Raw genomic sequence first — 13112 nt, 5'->3', positions numbered from 1 at the left:
TTTTTTTTTTAAGATGACTGAAAGGAGGAAAAACCAAAGTGAAGTATGGACTTACATATCTGTTCTGCATATCGGGCACATAAACATGCAAATAATTGGTATCATATCGGTTATAAAATATCAATATTGGTCTATCACTAATATATATATATATATATATATGTATATATATATAAACATTTAAAATCAGTTCATCAGCAAATCAACTATACACCTAAACAAAAGTAATCAGTATAATAATTGAAAAATAATATTAGTTCACACCTAATTTTTTCAGCTGTTTACATCAGCATGAGCATGAGAAGCAGCAGCATGCTTGCCTTAGCAAAAAACATGAATTAGCCTGCAAGGTCCATTAATTTTCCATAGTGCTTTCATAGTACACAAATAATAGCTTGGTTCATTAACAATGAACACTACAGGCCACTACACTAGCTTTTCTTCAGCCAAAAGAAATGTCATAAAACAGAGCTAGTTGTGGTTTAAGAGGAGCAATCGTTCAAGGATTTGTATCATTGTTTGGCCCCCTGCACTAGTGATTATGTTGTCATCTCATAAACAGCTGATTATTTCTGATATTATTATTACCAAAGCCCACATTGGAGTGGTGAGACTTTCTAAGGACGATATTAGTAAGCATTTATTTAAATTCTGGATGTCTTCCAAACAAGAGGGCCCAGAATGCTCCAAACCATGTTGTACATAAGCAAAGTGGGAGATTAAAACAAACATTTCGGATTTCAGCTTGCCTTTTGAGCAGCCTACAGCAAAGCCTAAATCAAATCACATCCCACAGAAATGCCTAATACTAGCCGGCCACCAATTACCACACAGTCCTAATTGATTCAAATGACCCCAGCAGCAGAGTCAACCCCTACCTTGAATGTTTCATGCCAAAACACTGATCTCAGAATACATTTACAGCCCTTTCACGATTACACAGCTCTACCTTTTTGGAAAATTCTTGATAAAGGATATCAGCCAACAATCTGCCAGCGAATGACTGTTCATTGCCAGGAATGTACTGTAACTGTTGTGTAATATTGCAGTCGCTCTCATTACACAGGTGAGAACAGCAGAGTTAACTCTGTACAGCCTGACACATGAAATAGTGGCCAGAAATGTATTTATTGATTGATTGATTGCACCTTTACACACCTACAATAAATAAATAAAAATTATACATCAGGCTTTTATTACCCATATTGTGAGAATATGTAGTTCAGTGTTTCCCATTCATTAACTAGACTAGCGGCCCGCCACAGTTTCATAATAAAGCGAAGATATATTTATACTTCTAACATAAAAGTTCTTTAACGTTGTGTTCCACGCCATTGCTTTGGCAAGTATCGGTCAAACAAATTAAAACCGAAAGCGTAATATGACTTATCAAGTCTGTTTGCGCTGCATGTTTCAAAGTGAAGCGCAGGCGATCGGCTCGTGATCCGGTGTTTTCCGCGTCTCAGAGCGGCTCCGTTCACAGTGAATGCAGTGAATGTCGTTATTGAATGTGCTGTGAGTTTAGCGCGTTTGGGAACGCAACGGCCACCAGTTATGCATAATTTGCACATTTGCATAATTTTCAACATTTTAATGGGTAAATGTTTACAGTATTCCATTAAATTAGTAATGTTTGCAAACCTGTTTTCACAGAAGCTGGAGTTTTCCGCCAAAATAAAAGCTCAAGGGTTTATCTCTTGCAAGCATGGCCTAAAATTAACAGACACGCACAGAGAAAATACTGTACAGGTACAGCAAGTTCACTGTTCGGAAGAAAAATATAAATATTGGGGTTGGGGTTTATATGAATGTATTTCTGAAGGGAACGGACTTCACAAAAGTTTCGATGGCATTTTTTCCCCTCTTATCATTGCTGATCCATAACCACCATCTGCTGTCAGAGAGTGAATTTGCGTTCTCATTCAGCCTGTCTGTTTTTGTTTCATGCAGGTTTTATCTTTGTATCTTCGTTTGCGTCGTGATTAAAATGCAGTGGTTGGTTCTAATTTCAAATGGCATTTTTATTATTAAATATGTTTAGTTGTTGTAGTAGTAGCAACTGCCCGTTTTTTTGCAAAAACAGTTTAATGGCAAGGAAAAATATTTATGGCCACCAGCCACTGGCAGATGTGAAAGTTAGTTTTAGGCCCTGCTTGCAAGTGTAGAAATGAGGACAAAAGTATTGCAATTTCCCTACAGTAGAGTAAGGTATAATAATATACCTGAAAAAAAAAAAATCATTTTCAATTTTTCACAGTGCAATTGTTTTACAATATATGGCTATAACTGTCATAGGAATAATAATATAAAATTATTATTATTGTTGTTTTATTCTAATTTGCTTGGCTTCCAAATTCACCAGTGAGACTGAGACACTATATCACAACTAAAAAGAGGGTTGAGTCTCCTTTAAATTTCGAGAACAAGTACATTCACCAGGTTTTTTTCTTTTACTTTGCAAACTGAACCTGTGTTGAAGCTTGTTAAAATTGATACTGAACAAAAACTAAAATAGTACTTTATTAACAAATACAGTATGGAACCATACTAGTAGTAAAAAATAATAATAATAGTAAATGTTGAAATTAACGCACTAACAAGGAACAATACTTACACAGCTTTAATTAATCTTAATGCTACAAATGGACTCTTATTTTAAAGTGTCGCCATTTCATTTCAACTGTCATGCTTAAAGATGCACATCTTTAAATATATACACAAAGGCTATAGCATTCAAATTATATACATATGGATATTGTATGTATACTCGCACACTTTAACTGCTTCTATTCTTGAACACTTGATTATCTGATCAAAATAAAAGCACAGCACTGAGTCTAGGAGAACTCACCGGTATCACACACACTCCGGACGCGTTCGACTCAAGCAGCGGTCTAAAACAGTTTATTTAATCACCAAACGGACACAAGTTTACTTCAAGAACGAACAATTTGGCATGGATGAGTTTGAAGTTCGGTGTTTAAAAAAACGGAGCAAACGGAAAGAGAAAACGTGACCTGTATTATAGCTCTATAAATGAAGCACACAGACTTTATTAGAGCCACAGAAAGACAAACGTTTTGCTGAAAATAAATACACAATTCATTATTATGTACATTAACAACGATTCAGGACCAATATAATGTAATTGAATGGAATGTCAGTGATTTCAACCACTAGAGGCCACTCTTGCACTATGTAATGACAGCAGACCCTTCTCAGCCGCTCCAGCAATGGACGCAACCCGGAAAACTATCGGCATGGATTTTTGTCGATAACCGATGGTTCCAGAAATCAACTATCGGTGCAGATTAATCGGCAAAACCGATACATCGGTCGACCTCTACAAATGACATGTTGCACTTATGAATATGATAACGTTCCGGCATCAATTCTAATAGAGTAAAACGTAATTACGCTTTGGAAACGGTCCGTTTTGCCCTGCCATCATTAGTTGAAGCGGTGTGTGAATAAGATGCGGCTGTAGAGTAGGGATGGGCGTATCGATCCGAAGTATCTATACTGACGCGAGTATTGAAAGTATCAATACTCAAACTAAAAATATCGATACTAAGGTGCGTTTTATTTACCAGTTGTTTAGTTTATTTAACAAAAATAATAATAATAATAATAATAATAATGCATACAATATGCATTGAATTGGACGAATAACCTTTGTTAGCGACTCTTAGTAATTTAATAATTTCATCAATTTCATAATTTAAAAGTTTAGTGCAGAAGTATCGAATCGGTATCGACGATACAGCCTTGAAAAATATCGGTATCGTATCGAAAACAAAATAAGGGGTAGTGTGAGCTGCTCCGTCTCACGCAGCCAGAGAGAGATTCTCCGGCGTTCCGCAACAACGCTTCGTTGCCCGCAGATGCGCCTGCTTATAAATCGGCCTAATTTGCAGCACAATCGGCCGATGCCGATTAATTAAAAAATACCAAAAATCGGCCGACCTCTAATTTAGAGGCCTCGCATGTGTCACAATATATACAGTCGGCTTTGTAGGGTAAAAGTACTCAAATTGTTCTCCATTTTACATCAATAGACCAAAGGGATGGTTGTCAAGACAAGACAACCATGTACAAGACAACTCTGACAAATCAACACAATCATTTGGCCAGCAGTTACAGGCCTGGTTACATTTCAGGTTGTGTAACAGGATTACAGTACACTAAGCTGAAGGGACATATTCCACACCTTACACATACCAGCATGACGAAAAGATATATTGATCAGGCTACAGCACTAGGCTTAAGGGAACTGAACCTGATCTTCTGAACTCTTACTTGCTTCTGCAATTGGGCATGAAAAGGACTGATGAGGAATTAAACCTCTAAGTCAAGACTTTCAAGCTCCCAAGAAACTATCAAGCCTTTTGAAATCCAGGAAGCCTTTTAATGTTCATCATGCTATTGGACTAAAGGAAACCTGCAAGCACAGACAAGCAGCAACGGATCAGTAATGTGATCACAACCTTTAATACTGAGAGCATCAAACCACAGCAACCAAAAATACACACTCTCATCAGAAGCAAGCATGCAAAACCACATCCAGCTTTTTGATGTGATGCAATTAACCAAGCTTATTCTATAAACCAGAGTAGTTCAAGTCCACCATCGTGAAACATTCTCCTAGCATCAATGCTAACAAAACCCCATGTGGAAAGAGAGAAAAGCATCCATGTCAGATGATGATCATGGACACATCATGTGAAAGCAGACCTGATATGCCCATGCATGTCACCAGGCCTGACCTGGCCCATAAGCTCCTCATGAGCTCCATACATCCCATAGAGAGGAAGAGGATATAAATAAGGGCTAACTGGCGTTCCTAACGCAGACCATGATGATCAGATACACTAGAACAAGGCCAGCATCATGTGCCCCAAACAGAGCCTGAATACAGCTGTCAAATCACATCAATGGATGTTGTTTAACGCACGTTTATTGTCTTAACCAAATGCTAACCGGCTAACCGTGTTAGCATTCTAACGCACTATCACACAAAAGCTTTGACTTACCGCTCGCTTCGGCGAACATTAAAACCACTTGAAACTCATAAATGTTCCGGCGGCTGTGGATCCGAGGACGGCAGAGGTACGGTCCGGCTGAGTGTGTGTGTGTGTGTGTGTGTGTGTGTGTGAGGTTAGTACTGATCAGTGTGTGTGTAAAGGCTGCTGGTGGAAGTGCGACTCTCAGCGCTTCAAGCTCTCCGCCCTGAAACCAGTGAACTGCACGGAAACCTTAGATGAGTCACATTGTGACGGGTTGCACTGAAACATGCCATCAGCAGGGGGCGCTATGTGGCCGTAACTTTAGCGCTGTAGTTGACCATTTTTAAATTCCTTCATCGGGATGCCAATTATGGAGCCTCCACTCCCCAAACCAGGGTTGCCAGGTTTTCAAAAGAAAACCCGCCCAATCGCTACTCAAAACTAGCCAACCCTCTACATTGCGAGTAAATCACTCGCATATGCGACTAAATGATGTCTAATATTAGCCAATGGCTAATAAATTCTCAGATTTTCCTCGCCAGTGTGTGAGTTGGAGGCTAAGTATAAGTTTAGCACAGATATACTTTTACTCTGACACTCTGACTGAGTGCTTCAGAGTTTCACTCTCAGTCAAGCAATCTGTGCTGTTTCTCCGGTAGTGGGCGGAACTAATGCGCAAAAGGCAATCTCATTGGCTGGTTGTTCTTATTAGTAGAATTCGTATCATTATTATCTTATCAGTATTTTTGTTCGTTTTTTCCCCGATTTCTTTTTTTTTACAGAAACACTGAATGACCAAAAAAGCACTACCACCAGTCCGAAGTTCAGTTAAAATGACTAATATGCATTCATACATGGTTATCAAGTTTTAATTCTAATTCCTAAAGTTCTAAGATTAAATAATATTGATTATCATTTTATAATGCTTGACTGACTGATGTTAAGTGTGTACTTTCAGATATTTAAAAAAAACTGGCATTTTACAAACATATATACAGTATATATATATATATATATATATATATATATATATATATATATATATATATATATATATATATATATATATATATATTTCAGTCTGGCGAGCAAACTAAAAAATTTACTAGACAAAGGCGATTCAATTGCCAAGGTGTCCGTAGAGGGTTGCTAGCCCAAAACTAGCCCAATCAGTTTCGAGGGGGTCTCCAGTTAAAAATCGCGTTCTGGAGGGTAAAATACACGTTTTTTGGCGGGGCTCCCCTGCTAAAATTCACATTCCAGGGGATTAATATCATGTTATTGGAGTCGCTTCAACCCGCGGACATGAAAAACAACCTGCGGCAACAGTGTTAAAGTAGCCCAATTCCGAGGGAAAACCGAGGACTTGGCAACACTGCCCCAAACCATAGTCAAACAGCTGGGGGTCTCACAGAGTGCTAAGAGGTAACCATAGCGACGTGGAGCACTTTCCAGCACGGGACGAACTTCAACAGATTGAGCCTAGAATAATACGCCTACAAAAATAACCTGCAACATTTCTGAGGAATCTCATTCCTTGTTTAGAGATTTCTTAGAAATATCAAAATATGTTTTATTCTTTAATAAAATTGATGAATTGTTGACTTCTCCTATTCTTTTTATATTATGCACAAATGATTGTCAGAGTTTACAAGACAACAGTTAGAATATGGTTCGGTTTTGTATGAGTTTATTTTGTGGTGTAATAGGATGAAATTAGATCTGAATGTGTCAAAAACTATGAAACTATGATGATCATCAATTTTAATAAGAAAACACTTGCACTTCAAAGGTGGTCATTAATGACACACAGGTGGATGTAGAGGAATATACGGTATTTAGGAACGATTATTGATAACCAGTGTTGGGGAAAGTTACTTTTAAAAGTAATGCATTACAATATTATGTTACTCCATAAAAAAGGTAACTAATCACGGTACTTATTTACTTTTTATGGAAAGTAATGCGTTACGTTACTTTTGCGTTACTTTTTAAATCTGGACAGGGCTTGCTTGTTTGTTTTTAATATAAAAAAGTTATATTTTTGGCAAATATAAAAGCCTTCTCACACCAAAAGTGAAATGAATAAGCCTCAGGCTGAAGGAAATGTAAATTTACATCCGTACAGTAGAATGCAGAAGAAGACATTTCAACACACTTCAGCAATAAAATAAGACACACAAATGTTTGTCTAGAGTAATTTGTGCTTATTAGTACGGTTGAACTGGATCATCGAAGGTCAGAAGCAAAGACATTGGTTAATAGAATGGGATTAAATACATAAAGGATATTTAATTATTGCAGGTTTGCGTCATATTCTGAGTTGCATTATTTGTATTCATTTTGAGGAATACTGAATCTGTGTTTTTTGTTTTTTGTGAGTGAGATGAATTAATGCATATTCATATTTATTTTAGAACTACAGTAACATCTTCTGATTTCTCTCAACATGGGGACAGGAGAGCTGTCAATCAATAAATTGGGGAAAAAAAGAGAAAAAAGTAACTTGAGTTACTTATTTGAAACAGTAACTCAAGATATTCTCTTGTAAATTACAGAGTAATACGTTACTTTACTAGTTACTTGAAAAAAGTAATCTGATTACGTAACTTGGGTTACTTGTAATGTGTTACCTCCAACACTGTTGATAACAGGTTGAAGTTTGATACGAATTAAAAAGTCACACCAAAGTTTGTTTGTGCTGAGGAAGCTTAACTCTTTCAATGTAGCCTATAGAGAGTTATTCTCAGGTCTTTTTTATAATTAATTTGTTGAAAGTATCCTGTCATTTTCTTTTATTTGTTGGTATTCATTATTGTCTATAAAGAATAAAAAACGTTGGCATTGTTAATACGTGCTCAAAAATGATGGGTGTTTCCTTGTGAAGTCTTACATTTTATTATGAACAGCAAGTGATGAGGATGGCACACAAAATAATAGGAGAAAGCACACACCCTTTGCATTATTATTTTGTTTGGATGCTCAGATGTTTCAGATTTTCTACAAACCGTTACAAATGTACTTTTGTGCCTGAAACAATATGTTTATGTAATGAATTTAGTTGATTTTTTCTTGCCCCCTTTGAATTTTTTTTTTTTAAATGTATTTTGAATGTTTGTATGTGTGTTTAATTGTTGCTTGTATATGTGAAGCACCACGGCAGTCTAAGCTAATTGCCCCAAGAGAATTAATAATTCATACAAATAATAAACATAGTTACTTGAAAAAAGTAATCTGATTACGTAACTTGGGTTACTTGTAATGTGTTACCTCCAACACTGTTGATAACAGGTTGAAGTTTGATACGAATTAAAAAGTCACACCAAAGTTTGTTTGTGCTGAGGAAGCTTAACTCTTTCAATGTAGCCTATAGAGAGTTATTCTCAGGTCTTTTTTATAATTAATTTGTTGAAAGTATCCTGTCATTTTATTTAATTTGTTGGTATTCATTATTGTCTATAAAGAATAAAAAACGTTGGCATTGTTAATACGTGCTCAAAAATGATGGGTGTTTCCTTGTGAAGTCTTACATTTTATTATGAACAGCAAGTGATGAGGATGGCACACAAAATAATAGGAGAAAGCACACACCCTTTGCATTATTATTTTGTTTGGATGCTCAGATGTTTCAGATTTTCTACAAACCGTTACAAATGTACTTTTGTGCCTGAAACAATATGTTTATGTAATGAATTTAGTTGATTTTTTCTTGCCCCCTTTGAATTTTTTTTTTTTAAATGTATTTTGAATGTTTGTATGTGTGTTTAATTGTTGCTTGTATATGTGAAGCACCACGGCAGTCTAAGCTAATTGCCCCAAGAGAATTAATAATTCATACAAATAATAAACATACGCAAAAAAACACACACACACACAGGAAACAAACAAACAAATAAATAATGTAGCCTACTGAATATTCATTTAAACTATTTAAATGAATAGGCTAGTTAAAATTAAAATCATGTCATCATTCAGTCATTCTTGAGAAGTGGGACAAAACAGGGTGCAAAATTGAAAAAATAAAACCTTGTACTCAGGCAAATGAAACTATACATTTATGTATCTTATATGTACTAAGCTACTGAGCTATGCTTTGATACAACCTCCCAACTTTTCTCTTTTTTAACAAAATGTGCTTTTTTTTAGCTTGGACTGTGTAATATAATTTCAGCTTTATCTTTAACAGCATTCAAGATGTTTTTAACATTTCAAAACACATTCTCGTGTTAGCAGATTACACTTTCACATGAGGCCAATAATTCCACAACAAATATAAAATATCATAATGAAATATTATCAAAATATTCAACTGACGGAGGTGACAGAACTGACACATCTGACGGAGGTGACGAAAACCTGAATTTATAGTAATTTTAACTATCAAATACATTGAATCAGTCAATTACTGTATTAAAACAAACAGTGAGTATGTTATTGTTTATAAAGCTTTTATTCAAGTGTCACATTTAAGTATTTTGATATATCATTGGAACACAAGATCTTATGGTGGTGACATCTGACGGTGTTGACAAATTTGGCATTTCTTTCACAAAACCAATGGCGTTCATGTAGCAGCCATTTTATTTTTTTCTGTTGATGCTAGATGCTAACGGAACCGGCTTCAGGAGAATACAATTATCAAAATATTTCAAATAATTTCCTCAGAAATTGGAAGATGGTGTTGCCATATCATGGCTGTGACACAGGAAACATTAACATCAGGATTTAAAATATTCTAAAACTATAAAACTTAGCAGAGCCTGTCTGGCACTGATGTACTCTGCAGAGGTGAACTGTGTCAAGGGGGTCCTTTAGAGTGACAGCTGCCCCTGATATTCCCTTACATTTTATTGAATGTCTGACGGTGTTGACAAAAAGTGGGGGCGCAACTTTAAAATCGTATTAAACATGCATGTGTCATGAAAAAAACACCTTGCTTTGATAGGAGATATTATTGAGTGTTGCTTTTGATAAAACAAGCTCCTTTTCATCATTAAAAAAACATTTTTATCCATTTTATTGCATATGAATAATTGAACCCTTCTCTGTGGACACACTGTTTTAGATGTAGTGAGAGGACATTAAGAAACATAGATTTGGTATAATAATGAGAAAATTAAATTGAAGGTGATAATTGTGTTAAATCAGGGGTGCCCAAACTCGGTCCTGGAGGGCCGGTGTCCTGCAGAGTTTAGCTCCAGCTCGCCTCAACACACATGCCTGGAAGTTTCTAGTATGCCTAGTAAGACCTTGATTAGCTGCTTCAGGTGTGTTTGATTAGGGTTGGAGCTAAACTCTGCAGGACTGCAGGGCCGGTGCCCTCCAGGACCGAGTTTGGGCACCCCTGTATTAAATACATTCTATTATTAATCCCTCATGACATTTAAAATGTTTGTATTTTTAAACCTAATAGCAGTAACCCTTGCTGGACCTGTTTTGTCCCATATCTCAAGAATAACTGTTAGGCTACTGACCGTTATGTTGCTCCAATCAATATGACTCTCTTCCTTTCGCTTTTGTGAAAAAATAAATAAATAAAAAAAATCCTGAAAAGAAAAGATGAAAAATCTTACATCAGCATGCGTTCGACGGAAAAATATAGAGTAAACAAGTTATTCATTGTAAAATGTATTCAATTTTATTAAGAAAGAAAGAAAGAAAGAAAAGAAAATAATTTATCACGTTTAATATCACGTGACAAGTATTTGCCCAATCAGTGGTAACTGTAAAGGTGTAGAAATAGTAATTAGTTTCAAACTTGTAGTCTTTTCTAGGTTTTAAGTGCATTTCTAATATCAAAACAACCGCATTCTTGTAGTAACGATTTTATATTGTGGAGGACTTTGCATTTTCTGACAGGGTTTTTATTTATGTTTTTTTTTTAAGGGAACCTATTTTGTATGGTCCATTTGAAAGTTATTTTTATATTGCTCGTAACTGAAATGGCATAATTTTCCATGCTTTCTAAACCGTGCGCAAATCGCGTCCAAATGCATCCAGAGTTAAATGATTCAACTGAACTTTTCAGCTTTTTACAGTAGCCTAACCCTCTGTTATCTTTGTATCTCAATACATGATGCATTGCACCTTCATCCCTTACGAAAAAGAAGTTTATTCAAGTGTGCTATTAGTATACTTCTTTTAAACTAAAAATAGGAAAGTATACTTTTAGTCTACTTTTTATGTACTTCTCAGAAATGGGCTCTATGTACTTCTCAGAAATATATTTAAAATGACATTTAAGTATACTTGACTTATACTTAGAAAAAGTCTAAATATATTTGAGCTATACTTGTATTCCTAGAATCCGCGTATACTGTAAGGGGGCGCTAGTACACATCTTCTGACCAAAATTTCCAAAAAACACAAGTGAAGAAGAAACCGAAACAACAGACGCTTCCACATGTAATCTAGCACGATCATCAGACATAAAACAGCATCAAAACTGTGTAACATTATGGAATAAAATGTCGACCAATGAAGAGGTAATAATGACTGTCAAGCTTTGGGGTATTGATCGACTTTATCTATGTTTTGATTATCGTTCTGAATCCAATTCATAGTCGTTGTGTACTCAAAGTTTACTACTGTTATACTTAAAGTATACTTAAAAGTATACTTTTATATACTAGAAATGGGCCAATTTAGTCCCAAGGAGTATTGAAATAGTACACTCACAAGTATACTACTAGTACACTGATATTTGTATACTTACTACATAAAGTATACTTGAACTTTACTTAAGTATACTTACTAAAATAAACTTGAAGTATACTACTTTTTGGTAAGGGATCACATATAAAAACAAATGCTTTCACATTATGCAACTGTGTTAGGCTATATATAGGCATGATTGAGAAAACATCGTTTTTTAGCGGAACACATCCATTCAAGTAGTAAACCCTACAGGCCGTATGAAATCATAGTTATGAATAATTCATGAAGCTATTGTAGAACAAACATCAGCGATCAGCACAGCAGTGTGACACATTTGATCGAGTTATAGATTACAGTTGCAGAACAGTCATAGCCTGGTTCTTGAGACACGGAATTGCAAAGGCTCTTATCAAAGATGTAATAAAATTGCAGTTCACTGGAGAGAGATGCGGGTCAATGCCACATGAACACAAGGCATTACCATCAGTTTCTTGAAAAGAAGAAGGTTTGTTGTACAATAGTACACACTGTCTTAACACTGCGAGGAATATATATTAAATTCAGAATTAATTTTCACATTCCACTTAATTATTAAATGGTTTTTGAAACTATCTACCGCCATCTACTGATCAACAGTGGTACTCTGTATTTAAAGAGCCTTTCATCGCAACGGTTTACCTCAGAATAAACACTAACGTTAATTAAATGTATGAGATTAGCATTAGCATATTAGTATATACATAGGCGCTGATAAGTCACGTTTGTGATTAAAAGATAGGCCTACATTTTTACCGGTAAGCCGCCGTCATGATCTTTTCTGAACGCAGTGATGTTGTTGTCCCTCAAATGGGCTTGTGTTACCGCGTAGAATCGACGAGAATGTACAAACTCATTCATTGAGAGCATTTGAGAGACAAATTAATAATTATCGAAACACCAGACTCATAAAGCAGCACAGTGTAACTTGTGGCGCTCTAGCGGTTAATAAACAGAACTGCACACATCCCGCGGAAGAACATTCCAACCGGAGCTACTTCTCTAAGTTTATGTCTATGGCGATTCACGCAGGTGTGTGTTCCTCCGCAGCGGCGACGACCCGACCAGGCTACAATAGTCCAAATATAAGTACTAATTATAAGTGTGTGTACCGTAGTGATTCGGAATAAGACAAAAATATTTTGGTTTGGAAGATGAATTCATGATGTACCCGCTCATTATATACATTTTGCTAATTTTGAACACAGAAAAAGTGTCATAGTTCTGCTTTAAATCCTGGCATAAATAATTTTAGGTCATTCAAAGAAGATCAGTAGCCTGGTCAGGCCATACAATTTTTATATGTGTTCATATGACAAATATCTATAGCAACTATAGAGCACAATCCCTGAGGCATTATGGAATTTAGCCTATATGGATATTATTATTTTGATTAGTTGGTTGATAAAATGA

At 35.8% G+C, this 13112-nt stretch overlaps 1 protein-coding gene across 1 annotated transcript in view; it reads right to left on the bottom strand.

The window, feature by feature from the left end:
* LOC107601674 (SNF-related serine/threonine-protein kinase-like) overlaps positions 1-5254 on the bottom strand; it is a 69648-nt gene extending 64394 nt beyond the window's left edge. The window contains exon 1 of the mRNA XM_016293930.1: positions 5034-5254. The gene's annotated coding sequence lies outside the window, so the exon portion shown is untranslated. The remainder of the gene's footprint in view (positions 1-5033) is intronic.
* Between the last annotated feature and the right edge of the window lie 7858 nt (positions 5255-13112).

Source organism: Sinocyclocheilus grahami, unplaced genomic scaffold (assembly GCF_001515645.1).
Source record: "Sinocyclocheilus grahami isolate Dianchi unplaced genomic scaffold, SAMN03320097.WGS_v1.1 scaffold310.1, whole genome shotgun sequence".
NCBI lineage: Eukaryota > Metazoa > Chordata > Actinopteri > Cypriniformes > Cyprinidae > Sinocyclocheilus > Sinocyclocheilus grahami.
The sequence above is the reverse complement of the archived record's forward strand: the minus strand, read 5'-3'. Positions and strand labels throughout refer to the sequence as shown.